Source organism: Lissotriton helveticus, chromosome 8 (genome assembly GCF_964261635.1).
Source record: "Lissotriton helveticus chromosome 8, aLisHel1.1, whole genome shotgun sequence".
Taxonomy (NCBI): Eukaryota; Metazoa; Chordata; class Amphibia; order Caudata; family Salamandridae; genus Lissotriton; species Lissotriton helveticus.
In genome coordinates this window covers 1,444,717,299-1,444,730,170 of record NC_136069.1, presented here as the reverse complement: position 1 = coordinate 1,444,730,170, position 12,872 = coordinate 1,444,717,299, and positions in this window count along the sequence as shown.

Here is a 12,872-nt window from a genome sequence, read left to right as displayed (position 1 = left end):
CAAGTACTCCTGCGACCGTAAGGAAGCGTCAAAAATAAACATGACATCCGTGGATGACAATGACGCTGCCCACTGAATCCACCGAGGGTGCAAAGCCTTTGAATTCGGTACACTGGCTTTCGTGACTGCCTCCAAGTGAGGACAGGGTGTTACCACTAGCATGCGTTTCCCCTGAGACAGTGCTCGTTCCTTTAGAATAGCCATCTGTACAGCAGTTAAAACCTTTTCCACTGTGGGAAACCGCATCTCAGCCGAAGTGTACAAGTGTGACTTGTAAGCAATAGGTACTGTGTCACCTTCATTAAAAGTGAGGTATGTGAAACCCACAGTCCCAGGAATTATTCTTATTACCAGGTTGGTGTGGTTATCACGAGTCAGTAAATATTTAGAAGCGAGCAGATCAGCCTGCAAGGATTGCAAAATGGCTGAATGCTCAGGCAGCCAGCATGATTTTGAGAAAGTTGGTTGTATCAAAGCATACAAAGGCTTGATACGCTGGGCATAATCCGGAATGTAAGTTCTGCCGAAATTCAAAAAGCCCAGTAAAGATTGTAATTTTTTCAGTGTTGTTGGAGCGCGCAATTGTGCGCACTTCTCTAAGAAGTGAGGAGCCAAACCTCTACCTTCATTGTTGAGCTCATAGCCCAAAAACAACACTGTGTGTTCTGCAATGTGCGATTTTGCAAAATTAAATTTGTAACCCATGTCTGCAAAGGTACAAATTATGGAATTCACTCGACACAGATGCATCCAAATTTCGTCGTCTGTGAGATAAATATCATCCACATAAGAACATGCATCCGGATCGATTCCCTCCAATAGTGTGACTATTCTGGAGGTGAAGACCCCAGGACTATTTTTGTAGCCCATTGGGAGTCGCCGGAAGCATTTTTGCACACCAGCGGACGTAAAACTTGTCCATTGGGAGCTAAAGCCATCCAGTCTGTGGGCATAAAAACCATTGGAAATGTCAAGCGTTGTCTTGAAACGCTTACGCACTAGACTATCCACTAGGGCAGAGCCGTGAGTATTCTGTACTGCACAGTTACGGCAATGCGAGTTCAAATGCCGGTAATCCAATACCAAACGATATGATCCGTCAGGTTTGGTCACAGTAAAAAGGGGATTATTCATTGGTGACACACACGTTTCAATAACTCCCTGATATTCCAATTGTTCAAGGATTTCTGCGACGGCCGCTTTAGCTTCACGCCGTATGGGATATTGAGGCTGAGGCTGCGGCTCAGACCGCAAAGGAATTTCGTGGCATGGGGACAATTTGTCCCAACCACATTGGTTGCGGTAGAGAGCCGGTGCAAGAGCACGAGCCCACTCTTCTGCAAAATGCTGCGCATGCTCAGTTGAGACAGTGTGCGCGAAACTGGGAAGGATTACCTCCTCCCCTCGCGGCGCTGCGAGCACAAAAGGTGGGGGCCAGTCAGCCTCGGAAAGCAAAATGTCGTACGTAGACGAAAGGTTCTCCCAAAATACCCCTCTGACAGTACGCTGTATGTCACCTTCAATTAACAGGACAATTTCAAAAAGTCTTTCAGGGGGAGCCAATCTCGTATCGGCTGTTTCTATAACAACAAAAACTTCAGTCGCTGTCACCCTCAGTAGTGGACGGAGCGCCTCTCTGACTATGGTAATCTCCGCCGCGCTGTCCAGCAAGGTCAGAGCCCACGTCAGATTCCGAAGCCGCGTTCTCACTATCTGTGGCATATCTATGCGCTGTTAAGGCCGCGACCTTCTTCTTCGCAAACTGCGGACGCTTAGGCGTAGAATCCTCCTGCTTCACTGCGCCGTCTGTCTGGCGGGACTGACCACGTCCTTGCTGGCCACCACGTCCACGTCCACCCCCTCCTCCACCACCGGTCTTCTGGGCCAATGTTTCCTGAAAGGAACGAGGAGAGCGTTGATCAGAACCCTGAAAACGATCAGGTGATTTAATCATCGCGCGATCGCGCAAATCATAAACTCTGTCTGCCGGCGCAGGAGCTTGTATTGCAGGAACAGAATCCTGAGTTTGCCTAGTCTGCTTCCCCTGTGTCTGTTTCTTAGGCCAATTCTGTTTTTTGGACTTGGGCTGGACATCTGTCACTGCAGATTGTCCCTGAGGTTGTTTTTTATCCTTCACTGGAAAATATTTCAGACCTCTACTTGTGCGGCCAATTGTCTTATAAGCGGCCACCACAATCTTTGCTAACTGGCGGGGTTTGTCGGCATCGGGCAGAGCAGCCAAAGCATTCGACACCTGAAAGTTAACTGCATCTCCTTTAACATTGGAGAGAATGAGATCACTTACAATCTCAAATGAACCACACAGGCGCATACCCAATTCAACCGCTGCCTCTGGACCGTGATCATTCTGAACACGTCTAATGATTTCAGGCAGGGCATTCATAGACGGGGTGCCGAAGCACCTCGTATAAACTGCCGCAAAAGTTTTTCCCCAGCTTTCACAATCAGCAAGTTCAGGAGTAATATCCTTTGGTAGAGTAATCGTTAACATTCTATGTTTATCAGCAGGAGTAGAATTCGGAAAAACCGCCTCCAGTTGATCAAACTTCTCTGCTAGCCAGAATGGGAAGTCATCGTTGTCAACAGGACGCGCACCAAAAACCGAATTAACCATCACTGGATTGAGACGCATTCCGCCTCGTTCCATGGGAGCGGCCGCACCCCCCTGGGGACCACCAGGAAGATGTCGACCGATGTATTGCACTAAAGCACGAATCACGGAAATGGAAACTACATGTAGCCTGCGAATTTCTGCCAGGGTACAAGCCCCGTGATTCGGGTGCGGGGTAAAGCCACCCAACGCAGGCCAATTTGTACCTGGAATTGAGAGTGGACCTAACCTCGCAGCGGACAAAGAGTGGGGAAGGGCGCCATCAAACCAAACTCGATGCTGCCAATGATCAATAGGTATTTCCAATGCCCTGTACGGCGTATATTCAGCCGGGACATCCGAGGCGGTGTAGGAGTGGAACAAACCAGAATTAGCGTCCACAGCCGGAAACGTAACCCAAGAGTAAAACAACTCGTAAGGAAACGCCGGATCTGCACATACCACGAAAATCACAGCCATCCCATCTACTGGGACTTGGTACGTCTGAAGATGGTTGCGTACCGCTACGCGACTATGCTGCGCAATAGCCACCGCCGCCATGTCAACACTGGAAACAAGAACACACAAAGAATACTTTGTAGCACAACTGGGTAGTAATTCAAAGAAACCGTTTGAGAAAGAATCAAGCTTGAATAAAGACCTATTTCAAAAAATAGGTAGGTTTCACCGACACCCCGTTTTCCGGAAACGGATGTGAAGGGGTTAAGGCATGAACGATAAACTACTCGAGTGTCATGATATAAGACCACCGAAACCGTTGGGCGCCATGTTGCAGGGTTTCTGTACTCACACAGAACTGTGCACAGAGGAGTGGAACCTCGGCAAATTAGGGTGTCCCAAAACTTACCTTAGCAACCAACTCACCCCTTACCTAGCTAGCTACAGTGTCTTATTGGACATATCAAACTCCCAATGTTTAGACAAACCAGAACATGAACTTACAGTACCTCAGGGTACGTGGGACTCATGAACACTCTTTCGTTATATTATCATTACAAACCAGAACATGGAGTAAAGAAGACACATGTGCATTTGAAATGTTTATTTACTAATGCCGTCTTCTCAGGCGCAGTATCTTAGATAATACAAGTATACTTATTATCAGTAGCAAAATTATCAGCATAGTTACTAAGACATAAAAAGCGAATGGTGACAGCATGTTAACATGCTGTAATGAATAAGAGTTAACAACACTTATATCTCACCCTCCCTAACACATATATTATATTATTAGCTAAGAAGGTCTCTTTGGGTTGTTTTAGGGCGGGCCCATACCTTAGTGTCCTAGCATGAAGGAATCACATCAGCATACACCAGCTCTCTCTGCATGTGCACCGCATCAAGTGTGTTAACAATTCTCGTGCAAAGCAATATCAATCCCGCCTCAAGCCCAAGTTGGCAAAGGCTGCACTTGTGTTATGACTATGAAGGCGTGGAGATCAGACCTCATAACAATACCATATCGTGTTGCCCCTGAAACTTCAGCACTCTCCGTGCAGACATGGTTTATTAAACAAAACTGATATCAGAGCAATAACATATTATTCTCACATACACCACGGCAAACCACTAGGTTGAAAGTTAAGTCAACAATTAAGGGTCGTGTGCAGAAGTTGCAAGAAAGGAAAAATGGCGTTTAAATCTCAAATGTACCTATGCTAACTTAACACGATATAAGGATATATAGGAGCTATACAACACCTCATTCAAGGGAACTGTTCTTTTATATTGGTTTGTTAACCCTACTTCCCTTGATTTTAGTTAAGGGGTACCTCTCTTATCTTTAACCTAAAGGCAGAAATGCGCCCGAGAGAAGGCTTGCTTATATCTAAAGCATCTGGTGATGAATCCAGTTATGATGCAGATCCCACCATTAGAAATAATGGGTGCCCTAGATTGATCACGGCTTTCAGCAATGAGGAAAACAAAATCAGAACCATTGTTAAAAAAAATTGGCCTATTTTACTTACTGATTCTGTTCTAGCTGTCCAACTACCCAACAGCCAGTTAGTCACTTTTTGTAGGGCTAGGAACATAGGGTCTTTGCTTGTCCCGAAACCAGACACAAAAGTACGTGGTTAAAACCAGTGTCTGGTTTTCGTGAATGCTCTTCTTGTAGGGCATGCAAATTCGGGATAAACAAGACCCATTATCAAACACCTTTTGGACATCAGGAGTTTCCTATTCGTGGCAGCTTCAGCTGCAAAACTGAGTTTGCTGTTTATGTCCTGACGTGCACCTGTGGCCTGAATTACATTGGCAAATGCAAAACAACGGTTGATTTAGGCCCAGATCTCTGTACTGGGGTGAATGTATGGCATTGTTCTGCATTCTGTCCATCAACTGTTGTTTTTGCATTTGTCACCCTGAGTGGGACGGGTATGCTCAGACGTGAGTCCCGTGCTCTCCACGCCACTGGAGTCAAGCTATTTTGGCTGATGACAGCTGATAGCCAGAAACCGGTCCTAGGATGCTTGATTCCGGTCCAGGGAAGACATGGCTTGGCAGTTCGGGCTGGACTGTTCCCATGAGGCACAGGGTCAAGGCTGATTTGCATATGGCCATGTCTGAACTGGGGTGGCTTGGTGAGCAAAAAAACGATGGATTTAGGCCCAGATCTCTGTACTGGGGTGAATGTATGGCATTGTTCTGCATTCTGTCCATCAACTGTTGTTTTTGCATTTGTCACCCTGAGTGGGACGGATATGCTCAGACGTGAGTCCCGTGCTCTCGACGCCACTGGAGTCAAGCTATCTTGGCTGATGACGGCTGATAGCCAGAAACCGGTCCTAGGATGCTTGATTCCGGTCCAGGGAAGACATGGCTTGGCAGTTCGGGCTGGACTGTTCCCATGAGGCACAGGGTCAAGGCTGATTTGCATATGGCCATGTCTGAACTGGGGTGGCTTGGTGAGCAAAAAAACGATGGATTTAGGCCCAGATCTCTGTACTGGGGTGAATGTATGGCATTGTACTGCATTCTGTCCATCAACTGTTGTATTTGCATTTGTCACCCTAAGTGGGACGGGTATGCTCAGACGTGAGTCCCGTGCTCTCCACGCCACTGGAGTCAAGCTATCTTGGCTGATGACTGCTGATAGCCAGAAACCGGTCCTAGGATGCTTGATTCCGGTCCAGGGAAGACATGGCTTGGCAGTTCGGGCTGGACTGTTCCCATGAGGCACAGGGTCAAGGCTGATTTGCATATGGCCATGTCTGAACTGGGGTGGCTTGGTGAGCAAAAAAAAACGATGGATTTAGGCCCAGATCTCTGTACTGGGGTGAATGTATGGCATTGTTCTGCATTCTGTCCATCAACTGTTGTTTTTACATGAATTACATTGGCAGCACAAAACTACAGGTGCACGTCAGGATCCTACAGCATTTAAGGGCCATCCTGCACAATGATACTGCTTACCCAGTTGCACATCATTTTAAGATTAAACATAATAATGACGTTGCTTGTCTGTCATATTATGTGGTAGGATCTATCCCAAAACTTTGCAGAGGTGGCAACAGGGAATTATTACTCAGGCAGTTGGAGACCACTATGATTTTACAGTTTGACAGTAAATGGCCAAATGGGCTCAACAATTCTGAAGACATGTATACTCATCTCTAAACATGCTATTAGCATGCTGACTTCAATGTTGCTATAGTTTTCCTTGCTTATGACTTGTCAGTATATACTCTAAACAGTCAAGTTCCCTTTTACCCAGAATCCTCTGTATAACATCAGTGTTGTTTCTGGGTGTTTAAATACACTAAGTTCATTTTAATATATAGAGGTAGTCAGGTTCCCTGTTACCTCTAATCTGTCTTCATTTCGCTTTGTACATATTGAATATTTAGGACCTTTAGTACTGCTCATTTTAACAATTTGTGTTCACTGTTTCGTATTATGATGTGATTGGGTATTTTTAACATGAATAGTATTTATATGTTTTTAACAATGAATTTTTTGGGCTTATACCAATTCTTTATTGTTATGGCATGTCTATACATTATGAATGTTCTTTAGACCTTTTTCATCATGCACGTGGCACTTTAATATATCAATTTTTTGCACTATACTCATAGCTCTGTTTGCACAAATGGTCAAGTTGTATCCTGTTTTTACAACAGGTGTATGGGTTGTTTTAGACACATCTTTAGCAACGTGCTTGGGTTATCGTAGATTGACACTAATTTCCTGAGATGTGATGTTTTTTTTTTGTTGCAATATTAAGATATTGTTTTGTAATGTATTGCAGGAGGAATGGGAGCCGATAGGGATTTATCCTGGAAAGCTACGGCACCCTCCTGTCTGTGCAGCTATCCCCAGCTTCAATGTTAGCTGTGGTGCTGCTATTATGAAACGGCATTCATGCTGCCATACGTAAAATTCTGTATCTGTATTTTCATTCATATTGCTTACTCGTATATTTACTTTTTTTGTGTGTGTCTGCATTTGTGCACCTTAAAATAGTAAATAGTCAACATGGATTAGTTAGAGTACGCTTCAATTCCTTTTTCTATGTTTATGTTCAGGGGATTGTAAAAGAACTGGAGCATCCAGGGGGCGTGTCTATACCACACTAGCATTTAAAAATATAAAAAAAATGTTACAACTTTGCATGTGATCAAGGGCCCACGGGCCCGAAACGCATCGTGCTGCTGCTTTCTCACCTGCACCATTAAATCACCTAAAGCCAGCTCTGTGGTCCGTCTCTCTATTGCTTCGCTGATCTGTTGATTGGAGGAGGCGTGTGGAGTGTGTTTCTGGCATATATATATATTCATATATATATATATCCATATATATATATATATAACAATCAGGGAATTGTGAAGCACGCTACTCACCCGTAAGGGTCTCAAGATGCTGGGGGGGGATTTGCAGCTCCGGTCAGTCAAAGAGGCAGGTCATGAGAGTCTTCCTGAAGTTGTGCAGAGTGGGGGTGTGTCTGTTGTTGATCAGGAGCTTGTTCCAGGTCGTTGCCGCGATGTAGGAGAAGGCTCTTCCATCTGCTCTGGCTCTGCAGATGCGTGAGGTTTCGGCGAGGGTGAGGTCGGCGGATCAGAGGTTTCTCGTGGGTACATGGAAGTATATTCTTTCATTGAGATATTGGGGTCCGGTGTTGTGGAGGCATTTGAGGCATTTGTGGCCTCCACTGGCTCGACAGGGAGCCAGTGGAGGTCTTGCAGGTGTTGGGTGATGTGTTTATGTCAAGGGATGCCGAGGACGAGTCTGGCTGTGGTGTTCTGTATAGTCTGGAGCTTGCGGAGCAGACTTTTGTTGATCTCCATTTAGAGGGTGTTTTTGTAGTTTAGTCTGCTGGTTATGATGGTGTGGGTGACGGTCTTTCTTGACTTGGGGGATCTATTTGAATGTCTTGAGAAGGATGTGGAGGGTGTTGAAGCAGATGGAGGCAACAGTGTTGATCTGTCAGGTCATGCTGAGGGAGGAGTCAAGTATGATGCAGAGGTTCCGGCCGTGGTCTATGGAGATCAGGGGGCTGCCAAAGGCAGTGGGCCACCAGCTGTTGTCCCATGCAGAGGGGAGGGACCGAGGATGACGATTTCTGTCTTCTCCCAGTTAAGCATCAGACAGCTGCTGCTCATATTTTTTCCAGGGTGACCTTATTTATTCTATTGAAGGTCGATTTGGGGTGTATGAAGCTTGGGTATGTTAAACGCTTTTAACTTCAATATATATGTGGAAAATTAAATGTACGTTTAAAGGATGTTGGACTGTTCCCAGACTCGCTGAGCACTTATATTGATCACAGTTTAACACCCTATAGTTTTCAGGAAGTTGTGTAGTTCGCATTCAGAAAATGATGATAATTACTGCCTGCCACTGTATATTTAGTATTGGTTCACCACAGTTTGCAAACCTATTGTTACCAATGGGCCCAACTCAGCAGTGTTTGCCTAAATCTCCAGATACCTGCTCTTGGCCAGGGCTCTCATGCAAGGACATTCTGGAAATTGCCCTCTATTCTTTTAGAATAGGAAAACAGTACAGTAGTGAGTTCTTAGTTCCTTTTCTATGCAGTGTTAGAGCTGGTCTGGGTAGAAAGAGTAAGGACTGGGCGCCATGTTAGAAGTGTAGAGAGGTTACTCATAGGGACTATACTCAGGCTATGAGCCTCCAGCAGTATCTCTTTGGGATGCTGCTACTTTTCAGATGAGTTCTAATGGGTGAGTACCTTTTTTGACGTAGCAAAATCCAAAAAGCTTTAGTTTTCTACACTCTGGGGATGCATCTCTCAAAAACTTCATCCTCTGTAATAATTTTAGGAGTGATTGTGTTCATTTTGGCGCGCTGTTGCAGTACGTCGTGAGCAAAACAAGCACCGTCCCAAATGTGTACAGTATTCTTATCCCTTAAATGCTTCCAATTATTAAATATGTCCTGCACAATAATGAGTATATCGTCTCACAAAAACCCGACGTCCTCATGGGGCGGACCTATCGCATAATATATATTTTTACTATAAATTAAAAAACAATACTCTAGAGTGTACTGAGGTGATTGTGCATTTGGATCATACTGTTTTAAGGTTGACTTTATGAGTACACTGTATGCTGTGTGCATTTTTGTTTAACTAAAACACCTTCTTACATGTGTACACTCATTTTTTTCATTAAATATTACCAGTTGCAACATGTTACTACGAGCTATATGCAATCAACTTAAAAGTATATTGTTGGTGACTGTGTACCTGTTTCTTGCAGTTCTAAGGTTTGCTTCATTAATACATAACAAAGCTTTTTTAAGAAGTATATCCAGGAAAATATGTAAGCTTATTAGTATCAGTAAAAGGTTCCAAATTGTAAAATGTAATCTTTTGCTATGAACTAAATACAAACTGCTTTAAATAAAACTGCTGGCGACAATTTGTGCCAGCTGTTCAAGGGTTACGTCCAGAGTACATAGTGATCATTTTTATTCAAACAAAAACCCTCTTAAATGTGCACACAAAAATTGTTCCCAAGAAACAAGTTAAAATAACTGAAAAATAATTTGTTTCCATTTGACTCTAATTTCCATGAACAACTCTGAAGTCAGTGACGTGTTTACCTAAACACATCATGTAAATAAATTGTATTGGTCAATGTCCTCTCGAAAATAGGAAAAAGCATTGATTCCAGATGTGTTGTTTTCTCCTTCCTGTCAAAATTTGTAGGCAAATGAAAGGATTAGGCATAAGCGTTTCAAGACATGAAAACTTGACGCAAACCAAGGCAAAAGTTACAGAACATCTGAGTGAGTATAGTATTTAATGTTTATGGAATGTTCCAAACTGTGGATTACATATTATATATAAGCTACTAAACATAATACACTCAAAATCAAAAAATGATTTACTGCAGCTCAAAAAGAAATCTTCTGTTTGCCACACAACATTTTCAAACACAGCTCTTTACCTCTCCTAAAAACATTTTGATGGATTAAAGCACCCTAGGTCCACATTTACAACATTGTGCAGAGGCTCAAAACTGTGTGCCTGTTTTCTACATAATCATTCTGTTTGTACCCCATGCACTAATTGGGTGAGTCCATGAGTTAGTGCAAGAGCTGCAGACAGCACAGTCCAGAATAACAATGGTGGAGGATACCATTGTGGTCATTTCTGAGACAGGGGAGTGTTCCTCACTCTTAAAGCACCACCTGCGAGAAAACCAGACCCAATTATACCAGGTGCAGAATCCCAACTTTTAGAACCACTCTGCGTAGAGCTGAAGCCAATGTCTATGACATAGAGGGCCAGTCCTGCCAAGCGACACCTTTCTTCCGACAAATATCACAGACCCTGGTGACCTCCTGCTGCCAATTATCACCTGTTCAGAGCTGGCCGTTATTGTGAGTAGAAAGGTTCATAGAATCTGGGAAAACCTGCTGAAACGGCCCAGTGACTGCAGGTCCCACAGAACATTTCTTGTTCCTGCGGACTTTAGCTCATTAGGGGCCAGATGTAGGAGCCAAAATACCGGTTGGTAACGGCCGATTTCGGCCGTTACCGACCGGTATTTAGGAATTGGCATGTAGGGGCCATTATTTTACAGAATCGGTAAATTTACCGATTCTGTAAAATACCGAATCGGTAATTTTACCGATTCGGTAAATCCAAATGTAGGTGACACTCCTGAGAGTGTCACAGGCACTTAAGAGTCGGTATTTTACCACACAATCCTATTGTGTGGTAAAATACCGAATCCAGGTGTGCATGCACATCTGTGCATGCACACTGTGCAATGTGACACACAGACATGCCCTAAGGGCATGTATGTGTGCCACATGTCACACATGCCTTTACTTCGGGTGCTAGAGGGTGTCAAAGTGACACCCCCTGCACCCTTGCAACATTCGGTATTTACCGATTCGGTAAATACCGAATCGGTATTTCCCATTGATTCCTATGGGCTTCACAGCCCATAGGAATCAATAGGAAATACCGATTCGGTATTTACTGAATCGGTAAAAACCGAATATTACCGATTCGGTATTTCTACTTTAAAAAATACCTACATCTCCCACCTTCACATTTACCGATTCATAAATACTGAATCGGTAAAATTCGGTATTTATGAGTCGGTAAATTGAAGTTACCTACATCTGGCCTTATACCCTACATAAGAGGAGGATCCTCGCTGGAGTTAAGTTTCTGGTTCAGTATTCTGGGAATCTATTGGGGGCATATTAGCAAGGGCGTGGGATAAATATTGCAAATCGCGCTTAGCGCATATTTTTTATCGCTGTCTATTGCTGGATCTTATTGCGTAGATAACGCGTTATTACCAACGTTTTTCTAAAATGCGATAAAAGATCCAGCGATAGTGGCGAAATCCCCCAAAAACACAAGTAAAACAGCGATAAAAATGTTATCGAATTTTATCGCTAGCATAAACCTTGCTAATAGGCAGGGGTGGATTCAGCCTTAGAATCCACCTCCCATTGAGTATAACGGCTAAGTCAGGTTTTTAGCAGGTGTAAAAATTCCTGCGATAACCCCGGTTAGCGCAACTTTTTATGTCGCTAACCGGAGCCAGGGCCTCATTGGTAATAGGTGTTAGGTCTGTTAGCGGCTGTTTTCGTGGTCTTTTAGGAGGGTACACCTACTTTGCATGTCATTAGCGATAAATATCGCTGACATGCAAAGCGGCCCCCAAAACGGTCGCATTCGCCAAAAAGCTGTCGCTAACAGCTGTTAGCAACAGCTTGCTAATAGGGCGATAAAAACATTGCCTCTTTAGCGGCAAACAGTGCCGCTAGAGCGGCGATATGGCCCTTGCTAATATGCCCCTTAGTGAGGACCAAAATGATGATGGTCACTCAGGGGTGTGTTTACAAGCCCCTTGCACTGCTGGTACGTCACTTTTTGTAAGGCACCAGCGGCGCATTTTGCTGCCACATATTTACGTTAAGCCACCCTGCGTGGCTTTTCGTGTCCTTGTAAATACGGTCCTTTTTCACACAGCACTGAGCCTTCTCCAAGGCGAGGTCGCCCCCACTCCGCTGCTCCTGCCTGCCACCTGCCAGAGCCTAGCTGCTGACTGCTGCCTGCCTGCCTGAGCCTCGCTCCGCCGCCTCGCCGCTGCCTTCGGCACTTTCCCCCCTTCTGCTGCTCCGCTGCTGCCTACCTCACTCTTCCCCTCTGCTGACACCCCGTTTTTCCTTTCTCCCTTCCTGCCTGCCTGAACCCCCTGAAGCTCCGCTGCTGCCTACATCGCTCTTCCCCTCTGCTGACACCCCGCTTTTTCTTTCTACCTTCCTGCTTACCTGAACCACCCTCTGCTGCCCTTCCTTGGGTCTCCTCCGCCGGACCAACCAGCCGCCGCAGAGCCGCCCTGTGAGCCCCTTCCCGCCACAGACCTCCGTCGACCCCGCCCCCCCTGCCCATTGGACGCCCCGCTCCCACCACCCAGCTGACCCGCCCTCCAGGCTCCTCTCTTAAGGGGTCCGTGTGCAGGGTCAGGGAGCGACCGCTGAGCCTTCTCCAAGGCGAGGTCACCCCCACTCCGCTGCTCCTGCCTGCCACCTGCCAGAGCCTAGCTGCTGACTGCTGCCTGCCTGCCTGAGCCTCGCTCCGCCGCCTCGCCGTTGCCTTCGGCACTTTCCCCCCTCCTGCTGCTCCGCTGCTGCCTACCTCGCTCTTCCCCTCTGCTGACACCCCATTTTTCCTTTCTCCCTTCCTGCCTGCCTGAACCCCCTGAAGCTCCGCTGCTGCCTACCTCGCTCTTCCCCTCTGCTG